We start from the raw sequence: 7213 nt of genomic DNA on the forward strand, positions 1-7213 counted from the left end.
CGTCGTGCGGTAATTTCAGCAATCAGGCTATATCATGTGTCAAAATGTCGGGTTTGGTGGGTTATTCAAGCCCCTCGGTTTCCCGCGATCTCAGTGTCACGATGCGCCCGCTACAAGCATTTAAAGTTGACGCGCACAGCCAAATTTAGGCAGCCAGCCGTTAACTAGGTCAACTTGTGTGTGACGTCATACCAGTAACCTCCCTTGGGTGATGCTGGCCTGTCGCCATGTTTTCTCTATAGCGTGCGTTTACCAGAGTTGTTTACATTGCGGATTTTGTGGATTTATTCAGTTTGTGGATAGATTTGAACACTCAAAACACTATGAAATGATGTATTAATATTCTGTGATACAAAATGCCTAATCGGTGTATTGTGTTTGGCTGTAACAACGAACACTGAACACTATTTGTGACTGTTGTTATCAATGGATCTGATTTCAAGGTCATGGCTAGGTATTGATAGAAAAAAAATATATTTTTTAAAAACACATGTTTTAAGTGTTTCTATGTATCAATCATTAATTGTACAAAATGATTTTCATACATTTATGTATTTGTCATATCTTTCTTTGTCACATGAAGTGTTGTCTTGATAACATATGTGGCACATAATTTTAGCAAATGGATGACAGAAGATTAATTGAAAGATTTATGCCACAGAGCTGCCTTTAACTAATAATTATCACTTATTACTGACGATTGTACGTTTACTAAACAATACAATACAAAGCTCAATACTCCCAGCCTATAACATACTGAATATCAAGTTAAAATCAACCGCAATAAAAGGAAAATGATGAAAACTGGAATATCAAGGGGTCTACTGTATCAGAAGGCCCACTGCATTTCGCGAGATCGCAAGCTGTCAAGTTGCTAGAATTCAATCTTTCTAGCTCTACTTTCACCCCCTACAGCTATCAGTATTACACATAATCATAGATTAATCACACAGCATTCTAATTCAAGTGAAAATGGTCTTTAAAAATACACACAAGTAGTGATTTAGTCAGAGAAACCAACCAAAACAAGTCTTCAAGTCGCCGGTCTTCTTCATTCTCGTCTTCGTTTCTGTCGTCGTCAGAACTGTCCTCATTTTCTTCTGAAGATGAGCGCTCAGGTTCAAATCTGTAAGGCTGGATACCACCAGGACATTCAGCTGTCAAAATCTCTACTTGTGGGCCATTTTCTTCTTCTGTATCGGTAAAATCAAAGCTAATTTCCTCAGCATCGCTCCTATTTTCTGGTGTGTCCGCCATTGCAACTGCACCGAGTGGTTACTGGTATGACGTCACGCAGTTGTTCCATTGACCGAGAGGGGGCGCTGCGAACGCGGAAAATTTCAAGTGATGGGTATGATCAAATAAGGACCGATTACAACCGCAGGAAGCTTTTGAAAAATCGACGGTCAATTTATTTCGAATCTCGAAAGCATTCTGGTGCAGAGTAATGCGACTTTTATCGCCACTGTGTGACGCCTTTAATTACCTCGCCTGGGATGGAGTCCACCAGGGGGCGAGGTATTGTTGTCAGTGAGGTTTCTTTGTTTTTTCTTTGTTTTTGTTAATGATATTACGGGAAAATGGCTGAATCAATCTTCATGAAACTTTCAGGATAGATGGGCATTGGTCTTAAATAGAACCTCCAACATTTTGAGGGTCCTCCGGTCAAGGTCACCAAAAAGGTCAAAATCTTTTTTTTGCGATATCTTCGTTCATATTCATCATATTTACTTCAAACCAATTCCAGAATGTTCATCTTTCAATTCTGATTCCAGTGATATGCTACATGACGGTGTCGCTCTCATAGTATTCTTTCAAACTTTCATTTGTTTGTTTGTGTGTGTCTGTTAACAATCCAGCATCTAGACGGTTGCACCGATTGACTTCAAATTTTCAGCAATGGCCTGTAGATTACCTGATTAAATTTTGGCTGCAATCAGGTCAAAGTGAAGGTCACCGGAAAGGTCAACCTTTTGGTCAAAATAACATATTTTCCGTTATAACTCAAAAACGTTTGCCGATAGACAAATGTTTACTATTATGAGCATATAGGAACTCCCATATGGCCTTTCATTTGGCACCATGATCTTTGACCTTGAAAGGTCAAACTCAAGGTCACTGATTTTCAGAGGGCTGTAACTTGAAAACGGTTGATGGTAGACAGATACTTACCGTTATCGACTTATAGGAAGTACCATATGGACTTTCATTTGGCACCATGACCTTTGACCTTGAATGACTTTGAAATGTCAAACTCAAGGACATGGATTTTCATAGGATTATAACCTGACAGCTCATGGTTCATAAATATTACCATTATCAACACATAGGTATAAAATAAGTGGTGCTGGGCGAGGTTTGTTTTGCTTGGCAACACTTGTAGGAACTTGTTGATCCTAAGATTCCTGTTCTTCACAGGAGTGGAATGCAATGTGGTGGTCTGCTGAGATGCTTTTCTGCTCACCATGGTTTGTAAAGAGTGATTCTATGAGTTACTATATCCTTCCTGGCATAAACAAGATGTTTGTTTCAACCCACAGAACTGTTGCGCACTCAACTTAATGTTTTTTGTTTTTCGCACCATTCCGTGCAAACTCTAGAGACTGCTGTGTGTGAAAACCCCAGGAGATTTCTCAGCAGTTTCTGAACTACTCAAACCAGCAGTCCATCTGGCTCAAACCAACACCCATGCCACAGTGAAAGAAAGTCACACAAAAATTGAGATCACAATTTTTCCCGTTCTGATGTCTGAACATCGTGAACGTTAACTGAAGCTCTTGATTTGTATCTGCGTGATTTGATGCATCGTGCTGCTGTCAAGGGATCGGCTGATTACACAACTGCAGAAAACCGCTGCAGGTGGATGTTGTGGGTGTTTCTAACAAGTTTCAATACAATCTTTCTACAAGTCCTCCAGCGTTTTATGTGGTTACCTGCTTTTTAAAGATGAACCTCATCAGGCAAAAGTCAGAGAAAATTATTTCTGGATTTTTTCTGATGATAAATTACCGGAGATTAAACAGCTCCGTTTTAAAAATGTGGATCCTGATGATAATGTCGTCCTGATACCGTTGTAGTCTACTGTATAAATCTTTGAATCTTTAATACTGAAAAATGGAAACATGCTAAGTAGACACTGTAATATACTGCAGTGTTGTTTTGGATTATACATTCATCAAATCTCTTTTTCCATCTTTCCCCGTCCACATTCTCCGACGTTCAGCTGCTTTCTGCTGTTTCGAGGGTTTTTCTGTAGCAGATTGTCTCTCTCGCAGTAGGTGGGTGCTGTATATAACGAGTATATAAAGCACGTGGGAAAGGAATCCGAGTATCGGCTCTGGAAGTTGGACGGCCTGTTAAACAGGAATGTCTGGCCCTCTGCAGTGAATTTTTAAAGCCTGGGGTGGGTTTCAAAAGCGAAGCTGACTCAATCACTGGCAGTTGCACAAACTAGAAGTTGTTTGCATTTAAAATACCATTCTAAAATTAAAAAAAGAGGTGTTTGTAAAAGATTAAGCCGTTCAGCACGGTGAACTTTACAAGTAGGAATTTCAACATTTGACCTGATTTTGATTCAGAGTTCCAACATGCACACTGTGTAAAAATATCTGTAGTTACACAAACTTACCGGCAGCGGAGAGGGCAGGAAGGTCCTGTTATTAATATTTACAGCGTTCTTACTGTCATGTTCGTTTACAGTAGTGACACATTGTACTGCATTTTTTTTATACATCATGCTTATTTTGCTGATTTTTTTTTTTCATCCCTGACAGTCAACAAAAATGTCCCCGTTTCCAACAGACATGGTGTTTATATAATTTTGTTGTTGATGAATCACTAGATTTTGACTGGTATAGGGATTGAACAAGAAAACGTCTGATTGGTAAAAAGGTCTTCTAAAACAGATGTTTATAGCAGGGCTTTGAACCGGTTCAAGGAACGAAAACCGGGAACTTTTTCTATTTCACATGGAACAGAAACGAAACCAGAAACTTTATTATTTTTTATGTTCAGGAACAGAAACGCTTATTAAAAATAATGGTAACCGGTTAATACCGGTTTTTATTTCGTTCCTTAAAGTTTCCGTAGCCTACAAATAAAAAAGTCATTCTTCTCCTGCGCAAGTTTCTATGACCCGCTGGGGTTCACTTCCTGTGTGACGTTCGCTGACTGAATGGAGAGAGCGGGAAGGTGGACTACTATCACGTCTCCACGTGATAATAAGTGAGTAAGTGCATTACTGAGTGTCTGAGCAAAGGAGAGCCTGAACGATGCAACCTCCCTATTGGCTGTTTGTAAAAATGCATCAATTGTTGCCCTTCCCACGGGAATCATCGCGGGCTCGAGAGACGAGACCTGACGAGTTAGTTCGTTGGTAGCAGAACAAAATGTCTGGACACAAATCGGGTTTTCAGAAAAGGAAAGAAAATAAACAGAGGGTTGAAAATACAAAAAAGGAGGCAGAAAATGCAAAACGAGTTTTAAGGTAGGACAAATGGTTAGTTTTCTGAGGCAGCCCGCCGTGGCTGCAGGCTTTCAGTTGTGTCATTGAATGGTTAGTTTTCTGAGGCAGCCCGCCGTGGCTGCCTGCAGGCTTATTTATTATAGCCCATTTAGTTAAAATAGATGATCTAAAATGTTTATAGTTATAGTTATGTGATGGTTGTCCTGATTGAGACTGGTGTTTTTTTTTGGGGGGGGGGGGGGGGGGGGGGGGGGTTTGCGCGATGTTGCACCCGGGTCCAGATTAGGGCAGAACCGGCCCTGGCTACATTTCAGGTGTAGTTTGTTTTATGTATGTGTGTACTTGCATAGATGTGTACTTGGTCTTCCAATATGGCGCCTAACAAAATCTCGCGGCGCGGTGACGTCATGCGGTAGCCCTCTATAGGGCCTGACTAGCCTTTGGTAACACACTAAACGAATTATCTTTCATTTTTGGCACTTTTTCTGTTTGTGTAGATGGGAAGACATACTGAGAATCCAAATCGCCAACATTTGAAATAATAATTGTTTTGAATTATTTCTTGTCTTATTTAATGAAGGTTGTAATAGAATTAGCCTACATTTGGCTTAAGCTGGATGAGACAGAGACATAATTTTATAGCCATTTGTTAAACAGCTGACAGGGAACGTAATTAACCGTTCCGGGAACGAAATTTTTTTGTTCTAACCGGTTCGGGAACATCTATTTAATGGTGGAACCCAAAACCGGAAACGTTAAAATTCCGTTTCTGTTCGGAACGAACCAATAGGAAAAAAATTCTGGTTCAAAGCCCTGGTTTATAGTACAGCTGTTTAGTGCTAGTTTATATTCAAGAAAATAACAACAACAATGCCATTATTGTTTACCTTGCTGTTAGATTTGTAGACCTTTTAGACCCCTTTAGCGAGTTTATTTAAAAAAAAAAAACAGATCCTGGAGACTGGTCCGAGTGACTCTGAACAGTTAGTAGCGATTGTCCTTTAGTCGATAGGCCTCACAGCTGCTGGTTATCCAAGCTGATAGAGCAGATTGGCTCAGCTAACCATGAGGGTGTAAGTCGTGTGTGAATCACATTTGTGTGAGCCCATTGATGTTTCTCACAACTAATCACTGATCACCATTGTTCGCCACAACCAATCACTGATCATAACTGTTCCTAAATTCAAATCACTGATCATACTTGTTCCCAACAACCAACTACTAATCACCACCGTTTTCCAATGATCAATCACTCATCACAATGGTACCTGAAGACCAATAACCAATCACCAGTTTTCCAATGACCAATCACTCATCAACACTGTTCTTGATGGCCAATAACCAATCACTAATCATCACTGTTACCAAAGACCAATCACTGATTATAACTGTTCCCAACTTCAAATCAATGATCATTCTTGTTCCCAACAACTAACTACCAATCACCAAAGTTTCCCAATGACTAATCACTCATCACCATTGTTCCTGGTGATCAATAACCAATCACCACGGATTTGCAAGGACCAATCACCCATCACTATGGTTCCTGACAACCAATAACCAGTCGCCACTCCACTGTTTCCGATGACCAATCACCATGGTTCCTGAAGCCCAATAACCATTCACCACCGTTTCCAATGGCCAATCACTCATCACCATGGCTCCTGATGACCAGTAACCAATCATCACTTTTTCCACTGACCAATCCCTCATCACTGTTGTTCCTGATGGCCAATCACTGATCACATTGTTCTCAAGAACCAACCACTGATCACAATTGTTCTCAATGAACAAGTGCCCATAGTTCCGAATGACTAATCCCTGACCAACACTGCTTCCAGTGCCCATTCACTAATCACAATTGCTTCAACAACTAATCACTCATCACCGGTGCTTGTCCACAGATGCACTTGTTTGTTCTCCGTGTTAAACCCTTCTTGCCGATTATTTATGAATAGTAAATCTAATTATTCCATCCGTAACCGACTCTTCACTACCACTGCGTTCTTGTTAGAAATAATAGAAATTTTTAAATACATAAACTGTTAATTTGTGGTGGTGTGGCAAAGGAAGACTACTTTCTGTAAGAAATAAGTTTTAATCGATCATTCTCTATTCTGATAAAACTCTATTCTATTCGATTCTGTTCTAAGTTTCATCAGAAAACCGTCCATCTTATGTAACAAGTTTCGATATGCAAATAAGCATGATGACTCAGTGAACCGGGGCGGCACAGTGGTGTAGCGGTTAGCACTGCCGCCTCACAGCAAGAAGGTCCTGGGTTCGAGCCCCATGGCCTTCTGTATAGAGTTTGCATGTTCTCCCTGTGTCCATGTGGGTTTCCTCCGGGTGCTCCGGTTTCCCCCACAGTCCAAAGACATGCAGGTTAGGTTAACTGGTGACTCTAAATTGAGCGTAGGTGTGAATGTGAGTGTGAATGGTTGTCTGTGTCTATGTGTCAGCCCTGTGATGACCTGGCGACTTGTCCAGGGTGTACCCCGCCTTTCGCCCGTAGTCAGCTGGGATAGGCTCCAGCTTGCCTGCGACCCTGTAGAACAGGATAAAGCGGCTACAGATGATGGATGGACTCAGTGAACCTGTTTATTATGTCATCCAGTGTTTTTTTTTTAAACCAGCTGTCACCATATTTCCCCTGAAAAGAGTCGACAAATATTAATATAGGCGGCACGGTGGTGTAGTGGTTAGCGCTGTCGCCTCACAGCAAGAAGGTCCTGGGTTCGAGCCCCG

This window comes from Neoarius graeffei, chromosome 26 (assembly GCF_027579695.1).
Source record: "Neoarius graeffei isolate fNeoGra1 chromosome 26, fNeoGra1.pri, whole genome shotgun sequence".
NCBI classification, from domain to species: domain Eukaryota; kingdom Metazoa; phylum Chordata; class Actinopteri; order Siluriformes; family Ariidae; genus Neoarius; species Neoarius graeffei.